The sequence below is a fragment of the Hyla sarda genome, chromosome 12 (genome assembly GCF_029499605.1).
Source record: "Hyla sarda isolate aHylSar1 chromosome 12, aHylSar1.hap1, whole genome shotgun sequence".
NCBI classification, from domain to species: domain Eukaryota; kingdom Metazoa; phylum Chordata; class Amphibia; order Anura; family Hylidae; genus Hyla; species Hyla sarda.
The window spans coordinates 64,219,073-64,234,346 of NC_079200.1; positions in this window are offsets into that span (position 1 = coordinate 64,219,073).

Sequence of the window (15,274 nt, forward strand, 5' to 3'; positions counted from 1 at the left end):
AGAGTTATTGGCGTGGACCGTGCTAGTGGACCGGTTCTAAGTCACTACTGGTTTTCACCAGAGCCCGCCGCAAAGCGGGATGGTCTTGCTGCGGCGGTAGTGACCAGGTCGTATCCACTAGCAACGGCTCAACCTCTCTGGCTGCTGAAGATAGGCGCGGTACAAGGGAGTAGACAGAAGCAAGGTCGGACGTAGCAGAAGGTCGGGGCAGGCAGCAAGGATCGTAGTCAGGGGCAACGGCAGGAGGTCTGGAACACAGGCTAGGAACACACAAAGAAACGCTTTCACTGGCACAATGGCAACAAGATCCGGCGAGGGAGTGAAGGGGAAGTGAGGTATAAATAGGGAGTGCACAGGTGAACACACTAATTGGAACCACTGCGCCAATCAGCGGCGCAGTGGCCCTTTAAATCGCAGAGACCCGGCGCGCGCGCGCCCTAGGGAGCTGGGCCGCGCGCGCCGGGACAGGACAGACGGAGAGCGAGTCAGGTACGGGAGCCGGGATGCGCATCGCGAGCGGGCGCCACCCGCATCGCGAATCGCATCCCGGCTGGAAACGGTATCGCAGCGCACCGGGTCAGTGGAGCTGCCCGGAGCGCTGCGGTAGCGAGAGTGAAGCGAGCGCTCCGGGGAGGAGCGGGGACCCGGAGCGCTCGGCGTAACAGTACCCCCCCCCCCTTGGGTCTCCCCCTCTTCTTAGAGCCTGAGAACCTGAGGAGCAGACTTTTGTCTAGGATGTTGTCCTCAGGTTCCCAGGATCTCTCTTCAGGTCCACAGCCCTCCCAATCCACCAAAAAGAACCTTTTTCCTCTGACCGTCTTGGAGGCCAGTATCTCTTTCACTGAGAAGACGTCAGAAGAACCGGAGACAGGAGTGGGAGAAACTAACTTGGGAGAGAAACGGTTGATGATGAGTGGTTTAAGAAGAGAGACATGAAAGGCATTAGGAATACGGAGAGAAGGAGGAAGAAGAAGTTTGTAAGAGACAGGATTAATTTGGCACAAGACTTTGAAAGGACCAAGATAGCGTGGACCCAGTTTGTAACTGGGGACACGAAAGCGGACATATTTAGCGGAGAGCCATACCTTGTCTCCGGGAGCAAAAATGGGGGGAGCTCTTCTTTTCTTATCGGCAAACTTTTTCATGCGAGATGAAGCCTGTAAAAGAGAATTTTGGGTCTCTTTCCATATGGTGGAAAGATCACGAGTCACTTCATCTACAGCGGGCAAACCAGAGGGCAAGGGAGTAGGGAGGGGGGGAAGAGGGTGACGGCCGTACACCACAAAAAATGGGGATTTGGAGGAAGATTCAGAGACTCTGAAGTTATACGAGAATTCGGCCCATGGTAGAAGATCTGCCCAGTCATCCTGGCGGGAGGAAACAAAATGGCGTAAATAATCACCCAGGACCTGGTTAATTCTTTCCACTTGCCCATTGGATTGAGGGTGATATGCAGAGGAAAAGTTTAATTTAATCTTGAGTTGTTTACAGAGAGCCCTCCAGAATTTTGACACGAATAGGACGCCTCTATCCGAGACGATCTGCGTGGGCAACCCGTGAAGACGAAAAATGTGTACAAAAAATTGTTTTGCCAACTGAGGCGCTGAAGGAAGACCAGGAAGAGGGATGAAATGTGCCATCTTGGAGAATCGATCAACGACCACCCAAACAACAGTGTTGCCACGGGATGGGGGTAAGTCTGTAATAAAGTCCATACCAATCAGAGACCAAGGCTGTTCGGGGACAGGCAGAGGATGAAGAAGACCAGCGGGCTTCTGGCGAGGAGTCTTATCCCGGGCACAGACAGTGCAGGCTCGCACAAAATCCACAACATCCGTCTCCAGAGTCGGCCACCAATAGAAACGAGAGATGAGTTGCACGGATTTCTTGATACCCGCATGACCTGCGAGATGGGAGGAGTGACCCCATTTGAGGATTCCGAGGCGTTGGCGTGGAGAGACGAAGGTCTTCCCTGGAGGAGTTTGCCTGATGGAGGCTGGAGAAGTGGAGATCAGGCAGTCAGGGGGAATGATGTGTTGCGGAGAGAGCTCTACTTCCGAGGCATCCGAGGAACGAGAGAGAGCATCGGCCCTAATGTTCTTATCGGCAGGCCGAAAGTGAATTTCAAAATTAAATCGGGCAAAGAACAGAGACCACCTGGCCTGGCGAGGATTCAGCCGTTGGGCAGACTGGAGATAGGAGAGGTTCTTGTGATCGGTGTAAATAATAACGGGAAATCTTGATCCCTCCAACAGATGCCTCCATTCCTCAAGTGCTAGTTTAATGGCTAGAAGCTCTCGGTCCCCGATGGAGTAGTTCCTCTCAGCCGGAGAGAAGGTCCTAGAAAAAAAACCACAAGTAACAGCATGCCCGGAAGAATTTTTTTGTAGAAGGACCGCTCCAGCTCCTACAGAGGAGGCATCAACCTCCAATAGGAAGGGTTTAGATGGGTCAGGTCTGGAGAGCACGGGAGCCGAAGAAAAGGCAGACTTGAGCTGTTTAAAGGCGTCTTCCGCTTGAGGAGGCCATGATTTAGGATTGGCATTCTTTTTGGTTAAAGCCACAATAGTAGCCACAATGGTGGAAAATTTGGAATAAATTGTCTGTAATAATTGGCGAACCCCAAAAAACGTTGGATAGCACGGAGTCCGGAGGGGCGTGGCCAATCTAAGACGGCAGAGAGTTTGTCTGGATCCATTTGTAGTCCCTGGCCAGAGACCAAGTATCCTAGGAAAGGAAGAGATTGACATTCAAACAGACATTTCTCCATTTTGGCATAAAGTTGATTGTCACGAAGTCTCTGAAGAACCATGCGGACATGCTGGCGGTGTTCTTCTAAGTTGGCAGAAAAAATCAGGATATCGTCCAGATATACAACAACACAGGAATATAAGAGATCACGAGAAATTTCATTAACAAAGTCTTGGAAGACAGCAGGGGCGTTGCACAGGCCAAAGGGCATGACCAGATACTCAAAGTGTCCATCTCTAGTGTTAAATGCCATTTTCCATTCATCCCCCTCTCTGATGCGGATGAGATTATAGGCACCTCTTAAGTCCAGTTTGGTAAAGATGTGGGCACCTTGGAGGCGATCAAAGAGTTCAGAGATGAGAGGTAGGGGGTAGCGTTTTTTTACAGTGATTTTATTAAGACCGCGGTAGTCAATGCAAGGACGTAGGGAGCCATCTTTTTTGAACACAAAGAAAAATCCGGCTCCGGCAGGAGAGGAGGATTTGCGGATAAAGCCCTTCTTTAAATTTTCCTGGATATACTCAGACATAGCAAGAGTCTCTGGGACAGAGAGAGGATAAATTCTGCCCCGGGGTGGAGTAGTGCCCGGGAGGAGGTCAATAGGACAGTCATAAGGCCTGTGAGGAGGTAAAGTCTCAGCTTGTTTTTTGCAAAAAACATCCGCAAAGTCCATATAGGCCTTAGGGAGACCGGTTACAGGGGGAACCACAGGGTCACGGCAAGGAGTACTGGGAACCGGTTTAAGGCAGTCCTTGGAACAAGAGGGGCCCCAACTCTTGATCTCCCCAGTGGACCAATCCAGGGTTGGGGAATGGTGTTGAAGCCAGGGTAGTCCAAGGAGAATTTCGGAAGTGCAATTGGAGAGGACCAAAAACTCAATTTTTTCGTGGTGAGGTCCAATGCACATTAGGAGGGGTTCCATGCGGTAACGCACGGCACAGTCCAATCTTTCATTGTTAACGCAATTGATGTAGAGAGGTCTGGCGAGACTGGTCACTGGGATGTTGAACCTGTTGATGAGAGAGGCCAAAATAAAGTTTCCTGCAGATCCGGAGTCCAAGAAGGCCTTAGTGGAGAAGGAGAAGGTAGAGGCAGATATCCGCACAGGCACAGTAAGACGTGGAGAAGCGGAGTTGACTTCAAGGACTGTTTCACCTTTGTGCGGAGTCAGCGTACGTCTTTCCAGGCGGGGAGGACGGATAGGACAATCCTTCAGGAAGTGTTCGGTACTGGCACAGTACAGGCAGAGATTCTCCATGCGGCGTCGTGTCCTCTCTTGAGGTGTCAGGCGAGACCAGTCAACTTGCATAGCCTCCACGGCGGGAGGCCCAGGAACGGATTGCAGAGGACCAGAGGAGAGAGGAGCCGGGGAGAAAAAACGCCTCGTGCGAACAAAGTCCATATCCTGGCGGAGCTCCTGACGCCTTTCGGAAAAACGCATGTCAATGCGAGTGGCAAGGTGAATGAGTTCATGTAGATTAGCAGGGATTTCTCGTGCGGCCAGAACATCTTTAATGTTGCTGGATAGGCCTTTTTTAAAGGTCGCGCAGAGGGCCTCATTATTCCAGGATAGTTCTGAAGCAAGAGTACGGAATTGTACAGCGTACTCGCCAACGGAAGAATTACCCTGGACCAGGTTCAACAGGGCAGTCTCAGCAGAAGAGGCTCGGGCAGGTTCCTCAAAGACACTACGAAATTCCGAGAAGAAGGAGTGTACAGAGGCAGTGACAGGGTCATTGCGGTCCCAGAGCGGTGTGGCCCATGACAGAGCTTTTCCAGACAGAAGGCTGACTACGAAAGCCACCTTAGACCTTTCAGTAGGAAACTGGTCCGACATCATCTCCAAGTGCAGGGAACATTGTGAAAGAAAGCCACGGCAAAACTTAGAGTCCCCATCAAATTTATCCGGCAAGGATAATCGTAGGCCTGAGGCGGCCACTCGCTGCGGAGGAGGTGCAGGAGCTGGCGGAGGAGATGATTGCTGAAGCTGTGGTAGTAGCTGCTGTAGCATCACGGTCAGTTGAGACAGCTCGTGGCCTTGTTGCGCTATCTGTTGTGAGTGCTGGGCGACCACCGTAGTGAGGTCAGCGACATCTGGCAGAGGTACTTCAGCGGGATCCATGGCCGGATCTACTGTCACGATGACGGCTGGCAGGAGGTGGATCCTCTGTGCCAGAGAGGGATTGGCGTGGACCGTGCTAGTGGACCGGTTCTAAGTCACTACTGGTTTTCACCAGAGCCCGCCGCAAAGCGGGATGGTCTTGCTGCGGCGGTAGTGACCAGGTCGTATCCACTAGCAACGGCTCAACCTCTCTGGCTGCTGAAGATAGGCGCGGTACAAGGGAGTAGACAGAAGCAAGGTCGGACGTAGCAGAAGGTCGGGGCAGGCAGCAAGGATCGTAGTCAGGGGCAACGGCAGGAGGTCTGGAACACAGGCTAGGAACACACAAAGAAACGCTTTCACTGGCACAATGGCAACAAGATCCGGCGAGGGAGTGAAGGGGAAGTGAGGTATAAATAGGGAGTGCACAGGTGAACACACTAATTGGAACCACTGCGCCAATCAGTGGCGCAGTGGCCCTTTAAATCGCAGAGACCCGGCGCGCGCGCGCCCTAGGGAGCGGGGCCGCGCGCGCCGGGACAGGACAGACGGAGAGCGAGTCAGGTACGGGAGCCGGGATGCGCATCGCGAGCGGGCGCCACCCGCATCGCGAATCGCATCCCGGCTGGAGACGGTATCGCAGCGCACCGGGTCAGTGGAGCTGCCCGGAGCGCTGCGGTAGCGAGAGTGAAGCGAGCGCTCCGGGGAGGAGCGGGGACCCGGAGCGCTCGGCGTAACACAGACTGTGTTGGATTGGTGATAGTTGTATTAGCCAGCGGACAGAAGGCAGTGGTGGACTGGTGATAGTTGTCGTAGCCAGCGGACAGCAGGTGGTGGTGGACTGGTGATAGTTGTAGTAGCCAGGGGACAGCTAGCGGTGGTGGACTGGTCATAGTTGTAGTAGCCAGGGGACAGCAAGCGGTGGTGGACTGGTCATAGTTGTAGTAGCCAGGGGACAGCAAGCGGTGGTGGACTGGTGAAAGTTGAAGTATCCAGGGGACATCAGGCGGTGGTGGACTGGTGATAGTTGTAGTAGCCAGGGGACAGCAGGCGGTGGTAGACTGGTGGAAGTGTTCAACTGGTGGTAATTGTAGTAGCCAGTGGACAGCATGGGTGGTGGACTAGTGCCTGTTGTAGCCAGCAGACAGCAGGCAAAGCTAGCGATACTTGCCCTTACGTAACTTCTAAACCTGGACCTGGATACTGGAACATACATACATACATATATACATACATACATACACACATTGGAGGACATGTATCAAAGATTTTACCACTGTTTTGTGTTAAAAATTTTTGCACAAAATGTTGTGCAAGCTGGTTTTTTGTGTCTTTTTTGCGTACACTCTGAAGGAGCACTTCCTCCAGATGTGTATGTTTTGGTGTACCGTGGAGTGACATATTTAGTAGGCAGGAATTTATTAACTGCATAAATTTCATTTAGCTGCAGAAATCTTGCGCAATGACTATATTTTTAACGAAAATATAAGCCATCTTGGACTGCAAGTAGCAAGGTCTCAAGAGGCCTATAAATAGCAGTTATAATATTGTGTATAGGAGGCAGTATCATAATCATAAGTGCAAAATACCTTTTATTGTGACACAAACAATGAGAACAGAAAAGTTGACATCTATTGGATACATAAGTATTAAAGCCACCTGTATCCACAGGATAGGGGATAAGTGTCGGATCTTGGGGGATTTCCACCACTGGGCCCTTCCCCCCACACACAATCTCCCATAGGGGGACCCGGCATTGGCTGGGTCAATGACACGTCCCCTCCATATACAGCTCTATGGGAGAATTGGGGATGTACAGATGATGCATTTCCACCTCTCCTATAGAGATACATGGGGGGGGCGTGTCGACCGCAGTGCCATGCTGCGACCGACACACCACCAGCATGGGAGAGCCGGGCCCCATACAGGAGATCGCGGGGGGTCCCATCGTTCGGACCCCCCGTGAACAGACACTTATCTCCTATCCTGTGGATATGGGGTAAGTGTCTATGGCTGCAGATCTCCTTTAACCTTCATGCTGCTGCTTGTTTAGTAATGCTCTCCAACAAACTCTGAAGCCTTCACAGAACTGGTGTATTCGTACTAAGATTTATTTGCAGACAAGTAAACCCTATTTACTAATTATAAGAAAAGATTATTGTTAGGGGTTTCACAGTAAAGGGCTTGCATACATATGTAGATTTTTGGGGGGAAATAATTTTAAAATCCATTGAACATTTCCCCAAAAAGATGGAACATCAAGAAAAGAGGATGTCTGGCACAGCACTTCCATAGGAAAAACACTTAAAACAGTTAACTAGAGAGAGCTTCAGTTTGACACATGTCACACACCTTCTGCTGTTTTGTCAGTACTCAGCACTAAAGATACATTAAGAAATCAGGTAAGAATAAGATGTGGCACTCACCAACAAACTGCTTTATTTACTAAAACAGTGACAAAACAGACATCAGGGGCACACTGACAGGGCAACTGCTGTTTCATGCAGCCTTTGCACTTCCTTGGGCCTTGGAATTACTCCAATGCCTCAGATGCACACATAAATTGGTAGGCTTGAAACCAACAGACACTAATTCCACCCACCAGGACGCTGAAAGTCAATTCATAGCTAATGGAACAGAATCAATACAAAAACATGTACACATAAATATAAAAAGATCTAATTTTGGTTATCAACACCCAAAGATCATAAGCATTAAATTGTAAAAATCCAATTGAAGGAGTGAAATGTGTGTTCATCTTTGCCTGAATTTGACAGACTAACTATTTCCAAGACACCAAACTTTAAAACAGAAGTTTTGTCCCTGGAATTAACTTACAGTGGGGCGAAAAAGTATTTAGTGTTCAATGGAAACAAGAAATTAGGCTTCACTCACCAAGCAGGTGTGTGTTGTACCCGTAACCCTGTACAGTTCAGAGATGGAAGAATAAAGTCCGTTAAGAAGTTATGGTGAGTACAGCCTCGTTTCTTGTTTCCATTGAACACATTGGACTGTGATTTTGTTGCGGCATTGCACCACCATCTAGCGCACATACAGCCCTTACACTAGCAGATTCCATCTTCAATACAGGACATATAGTCACTGGTGCCAGCCCTTTCTTTTAAAGTGTGGAAAAAAGTATTTAGTCAGCCACCAATTGTACAAGTTCTCCCATGAGAGAGGCCTGTAATTTTCATAGGTATACCTCAACTATGAGAGACATAATGAGAAAAAAAAAACATAAAATCACATTGTCTGATTTTTTAAGAATTTATTTGCAAATTATGGTGGAAAATAAGTATTTGGTCAATAACAAAAGTTCATCTCAATACTTTGTTATATACCTTATGTTGGCAATGACAGAGGTCAAATGTTTTCTGTAAATACACTGTTTCCAATATTTTGGCCCATTCCTTCATGCAGATCTCTTCTAGGGCAGTGATGTTTTGGGGCGGTGTCGCTGGGCAACACAGGTTTTCAACTCCCTCCAAAGGTTTTCTATGGGGTTGAGTTCTGGAGACTCCAGGACCTTGAAATGCTTCTTACAAAGGCACACCTTTGTTGCCCAGGCAGTGTGTTTGGGATCATTGTCATACTGAAAACCCAGCCACATTTCATCTTCAATGCCCTTTCTGATGGAAGGAGGTATTAACTCAAAATCTCACGATACATGGCCCCATTCATTCCTTCCTTTACGTCCTGGTCCCTTTGCATAAAAACAACCCCAACGCATGATGTTTCCACCCACATGTTTCACAGTAGATATGGTGTTCTTTGGATGCAACTCCGCATTCTTTCTCCTCCAAACATGACGAGTTGAGTTTTTACCAAAAAGTTCTACTTTGGTTTCATCTGACCATATGACATTCTCCCAGTACCCTTCTGGATCATCCAAATGCTCTCTAGGAAACTTCAGATGGGCCCAGACATGTACTGGCTTAAGCAGGGGGACATGTCTGGCACTGCATGATTTGAGTCCCTGGCGGTGTAGTGTGTTACTGATGGTAGCCTTTGTTACTTTGGCCCCAGCTCTCTGCAGGTCATTCACTAGGTCCCCCATGTAGTTCTGGGATTTTTGCTCATCGTTCTTGTGATCATTTTGACACCACGGGGTGAGTTATGTCTTCCATTTTCTAACAATTGCTCTCACAGTTGATTTCGGCACACCAAGCTGCTTGCTTATTGCAGATTCCGTCTTCCCAGCCTTGTGCAGGTCTACAATTTTGTTTCTGGTGTCCTTCGACACTTTGGTCTTGGCCATAGTGGAGTTTGGAGTGTGACTGTTTGAGGTTGTGGACAGGTGTCTTTTATACTGATAACAAGTTCAAACAGGTGCCCTTAATACAGACAACAAGTGGAGGACAGTGGAGACTCTTAAAGAAGAAGTTACAGGTCTGTGAGAGCCAGAAATCTTGCTTGTTTGTAGGTGACCAAATACTTATTTTCCACCATAATTTTCAAATAAATTATTTTAAAAATTATTATGTCTCTCATAGATGAGGTATATCAATGATGAAAATTACAGGCCTCTCTCCTCTTTTTAAGTGGGAGAACTTGCACAATTGGTGGCTGACTAAATCCTTTTTTGCCCCACTATATGTGGGCAATGAGAGAAAGGGCATCAATGTTCTTAAAGTGTACCTGTCATCAAACTATATTTTCAAAACTCAGAGTATATTCCCTAACTACTCTTAACACCCCTCCTGCCCTTAAAAAAAAATCAGAACTTTTAAAAGCTCTGTATCATACCTTTCTCATTGCTCTCATTGTGTGAGATCCTGGCAGGAGAAAGTGGGCGTTCCCTAGCAGACGCAATGTCACTGAAGCCTGCGAGAGCTGTGCCCCGCCATGCCCCGCATGCACTTCCTGAGTTTTTCAATCACATTAAAAACATATAAAGGTTGAGAATTTTAACAGCAAGTAAATAGCAAAGTGTATTAAAATTACATAAGGAGCAATACATTAAAAATTTAGTTTTGTGACAGGTACTCTTTAAGGAATACAGATGTTCCCTAATGTGAATGAACAATTGCTGTTTCGTTTTGCCCACGTAGTAAAAGTCACAGGAGCAGATGGTAACATACAACGTATCAAGTAAAACAGGGAAACAAATCTATTACTTGTGTGTAACACCTCCCAGATATACACATTTTTCTATGTGAATTATACCTACAAAAAGAACAATGCCCACATGGAAAATTCCCTGAATGCATTGTTAACCAGTTTTTCTTTTTTAATTCTACTTTTTCTCCTTTCCTCTTGATCATGTCCCCAATTATTTTGTCTATATCTTACAATAGGTTTCCTTTTTGCTTCATTTAGAGCAGGATCGGCTTCCAGTATACACCAGACCCATCTACTGCCTTATTCCTTTACCTGTTATGGCATTCTGAAATTATTAAAGGAACAAGAATGAAACGTTTCTCACTTCTGTGATTTTGTTAATGTGCTAGCTAGTAGATCTTTTCTTTCTCTGTCTTCTGTCCTCTTATACTCTTCTTCGCTGACTTGTACAGACTATTATCTCCTTTAATCTTTTTTTTTTAGGTTTTCCATCTGTTCCCTTTATGTGCCCTATCTCTGATATTAATTCTTTAAAGTCTAATAAACTGCAAGGTATCCCTCTTTTCATAATGTAGCGGTGATAGCTGTTAAAATGAAGAATAGAATTCTTGGCTATGACTTATGATAACCCTTCGTTTCCAAAATCTCATTTACAACCTTAACATCAAACAATTCTAATCCTCTCCCTCCAAAGATTGGGTGAAGTACATATTCATCCTATTGAGAATCCCTCCCTCCATTCGAAATCTGAGATACATTTTATTAAATCACCCGTATCCTTCAAGTACGATGGAAACTGAGTCAGCAAGGGGTAAATCATATATTTTGAAAGAGCTTCTGTCACAGAGCTGACCCCAGCCACAATGGGTCACAATGGAAGTATGTACTACTTGGGGTAATGGTAAGCATTCGGTACAAGGCATTCTGTCTTTTTTAACAAATTAAAGGCCCTTTTCAACTTGAGAACTAAGCAGGAAAAGGAGTCTGTTCAAGGTTCTGCTGATGGGGTTCTCGGCTTATAGGACACATACAGTAGAGAGTTCTATCAACTAATTGGCATAATACCTCCGTAGTATCATTTTCTTTCAACATAACTATTACGCACCCACTAATATAATGAAATCTATAATATTTGGGATATAGTATGAATTTAACCTCATTGTTTTCACTTGCTAATGTGAAAACATCTAAAGAACTACAAGTTCTGCAAGTTGGTGGGTGCCACATCTTCTCCTTACTTAAAATTTCCTCCTACTTCTAAATTATGGATTATTTTGTGTTGGTCTATTCCATAAAAGCACAATGAAATGAATTTTATACCATGACACAATGTAGAAAAGTCCAAGGGGGAAGGGCACTTATGTAAGGCACTGTGTATTATTGTTCATAGGGGGCAATATTATAGTAATTATATTCCTGTCCTAAGGGGAAAGTATTACAGTAGTCCAAAGTAGTCCTAGGCTCCATTTTGATGTCATTGTCTTGATCTTCACCTTCCCATTATTTCAGCTTCATCATATGTTTGCATTAGTGACCATGGCTTTAATATTCATTTGGCATTTTGGGTCCCTATCTTACTGTCAGAGAACTAGGTCTACTTTTATATCTTAAGGTGTTGATTTATTTTTATTTTAAGTGGAACCAATCTTATCACCTCTTAATGTAAAAAAGTCATCAGACTCCAGGGTACATAGTGAGGCACTCTAGAATTAGCACATGCACAAAATATTTCTGTTCTCCGCACCTTGTCTATAATAGACTTCAGGTCATGTGACCTTTTCATACAGGAATACTGCAGTGCAAGAATTGTATTGATTGCTCCACATTCACCCTGGAAAGACCTTCTCCAAATACCTGCCTCTTATAGCTTCATGAGCACATGATGTGAAACAAACCTGTATTGCATTGCAGCCTATCTACATCTGAGAGAACTATGGCCCTTTACCTTACAATATATGGAAGCAAGCAAGAAAGAGTTAAAAACGCAGCACCTGAAAAGTGTGCAGTTTAATATAGGAGCTCTCTGCAGGAGATGCAGGCATTTGATACCATCCTCAAGGTATAATTTCTGTGATGGTTGTATATAAGCTCACAGCAGGATGGCAAGGAACAACACATCCTTTCTTATTCCACTTACCTGGATCCCTGTTATAAGGGCTGACAGAAAATGCACTCTGTACAACACGACAAACAAAAGAAAGGAAAATAAAATTAGGAAATAAGACCATATCCCCAATACGGACGAACAGGTCCAAAAAGCAGGTCATAAAGTACATCTCAGCAGTAAGTCACATGCTCTGCATTACTGTTCTTCGGCCTCTGGGTCTCAGTGCATGATGGAAGTTGTAGATGTGTAAAATCTGGAGAGCCACAGGTTGAGGAACACTGGATTACAAGCTAGGCTTTGGATGGGGTTGACACTTGCTAGATTTTATGGTCATTATTGTCACCAAGATCATGACCTAGCCTCGTAAAAAGATTCTCTGGTGGGCCAGTCTGACCTAGTCAAAAAGTAAGCATTTTTCTATGTGTAAACATGGTGGGAAGAGTTAAGTGTTGGTGTGATGAGTTTTCTGATCTACTTTAAAGGGGTACTACTGTGCTGACAACTGCCTGACAAGTTGCCTGATTGCGTGGGGTCCCGCTGCTGGGGGCCCCCATGATCTCGCATGCAGCACCCCGCTCTCATCAGGCCCCGGAGCGAACATCCACTCCAGGTCTGATGACGGGGCCGATGATCGTGATGTCACAGCTCCGCCCCCGTGTGTGACATCACGCACCGCCCCCTCAATGCAAGTCTATGGCAGGGGCGAGACAGCTGTCTCGCCCGCTGCCATAGACTTACGTTGAGGGGGCGGAGCGGGATGTCACATGGGGGCGGAGCCGTGACATCACGATACTCCGGCCCCGTGATCGGCAGTCATCAGACCCAGAGTGATGTTCGCTCCAGGGCCTGATGAAAGCGGGGTGCTGCGTGTGAGATCGTGGGGGTCCCCAGCGGCGGGGCCCCACGCGATCAGGCAACTTATCCCCTATGCTTTAGATAGGGGATAAGTTGTCAGCACGGTAGTACCCCTTTAAGCTTCAGTGTTCTACTGGGCTTCCTTAACCACCACAGACGTAAATGTACGTCCTGGTTTGGCGGTACTTCGCGCACCAGGAAGTACATTTACGTCCTGTGTATGACCGCGAGCATCGGAGCGTTGCTCGCGTCATACACGACAGGTTCCGGCTGCTATCAGCAGCCGGGGACCCGCCGGTAATGGGCGACATCCGCGATCGTGCAGATGTCCTCTAGTAACCCCTCAGATGCCATGATCTGTACAGATCACGGCATCTGCGGCAATGCGCATGATAAAATAGATGATCTGATTGCCCACAGCGCTGCCGCGGCAATCCGATCATCTGTAATGGCGGACGGAGGTCCCCTCACCTACCTCCATCCATCTCCCGGCGTCTCTTGCTCTGGTCTGGGATCGAGCAGACCAGAGCAGGAGATAGCCGATAATACTGATCAGTTCTATGTCCTATGCATAGCACTAAACAGTATTAGCAATCAAATGATTGCTATAGATAGTCGCCTATGGGGACATAAAAAGTATTAAAAAAAAAAAGTTGAAAAAAGTTTTTAAAAAAAAGTTGAAAAAAAGTGTAAAATCCCCTCCCCCAATAAAAATAAAAATTGTCCGTTTTTCCCATTTTACCCCCAAAAAGCGTAATTTTTTAAATAAACATATTTGGTATCGCCGTGTGCGTATATATGTCCGAACTATCAAAATATAGTACAGATGATGGCGCAAAAAATGAGCCCTCATACCACCCTATATATGGAAAAATGAAAAAGGTATAGGTGGTCAAAAAAGAGCGATTTTAGATTACTGATTTTGTACAAAAAGTTTAAGATTCTTTTTAAGCGATACAAAAATAAGTATCTATCCATGGGTATCATTTTAATCATATTGACCCACAGAATAAAGAACACCTGTCATTTTTATCATAAATTGTACAGTGTGAAAATGAAACCCTCCAAAATGTGAAAAATTGTGGTTTTCATTTAAATTTCCTCCCTAAAAAAATATTTTTTGGGGTTCGCCGTAAATTTTATGGTAAAATAGAGGTTTTATTACAAAGTACAATTGGTCATGCAAAAAACAAGCATTTATATGTGTCTGTAGATGGAAATATAAAAGAGTTATGGATTTTAGTAGTGTAAGTATAGTTAGTGTAGCGTAGTGTTAGTGTAGTATTACGCAGGTGTAGTGTAGTTAGCGTAGTGTAGTGTTAGCACGGTTTTACACAGGTGTAGTATAGATAAGTTAGTTTTACAGGCAGATAACGTTTCGAGAGTGTAGTGTAGGGTGCAGGGACGTGCACAGACATTTTGGAGGGCAGGGGCTCAAATAAAAAAAAGGCACTTAATTATAAAAAAAAAAAAAATTTAAGAAATGTTAGTAAAAGCCTTAGATAGGTTAAAGGGGAACTCTGGTACAGAACATCTTATCCTCTCCTAATCACAGGATAGGAGATAATTGTCTGATTGCGGAGGGTCTGACCGCTGGGACCCCTGCTATCTCCTGTCGTGCACCCTGGCTCTTCTCATGTACGGAGCGACCTAAGCACTAGTGTTGCTTGCGAATATTCGCAATGCGAATTTTATTCGCGAATATCGCATATTCGCGAATTCGCGAATATTCGCGAATATAGCACTATATATTCGTAATTACGAATAATCTTCTTTTTTTTTTTTTTTTCACAGTACACATCACAGTGATCATCCCTCTCTGCTTCCAGCTTGTGTGGTGTAAAGAAGGCTCTAATACTACTGTGTGAGACTGGTATGCGAAAATAAAAAGAGAATATTACGAATATGCGAATATTCAGGAATATATGATGAATATTCGTACATATATTCGCGAATATTCGCGAATTGGAATATGGTCTATGCCGCTCAACACTACTCAGCACCATGCATGGATTACTGTCGACCACTGCGCGAAATCTCGCGCACTGTATCTCTATGGGAAAGCCGGAGATACAGCGTTCATGTATCTCTGGCTCTCCCATAGAAATACACGGAGGGATGTGTCAGCCACCTCTTCGCGCAGTGGTCGACAGTAATCCATGAATGGTGCTGAGGTTGCTCTGTACATGAAAGGAGCCAGGGTGCACGGCACGAGAGAGTGGGGGAGGGGGGGTCCCAGCGGTTGGACCCTGTGGATAGGGAATAATATGTTCTGTATCGGAGTTCCCCTTTAACAAAACACAATTCCTGAGGTAGGGGCCTCTGTTGTCATGTCAGCTAAATAGGACCCTGCATCACCCCACGTAGGTCCCGATCAGCCCCCCTAAAACCCACTG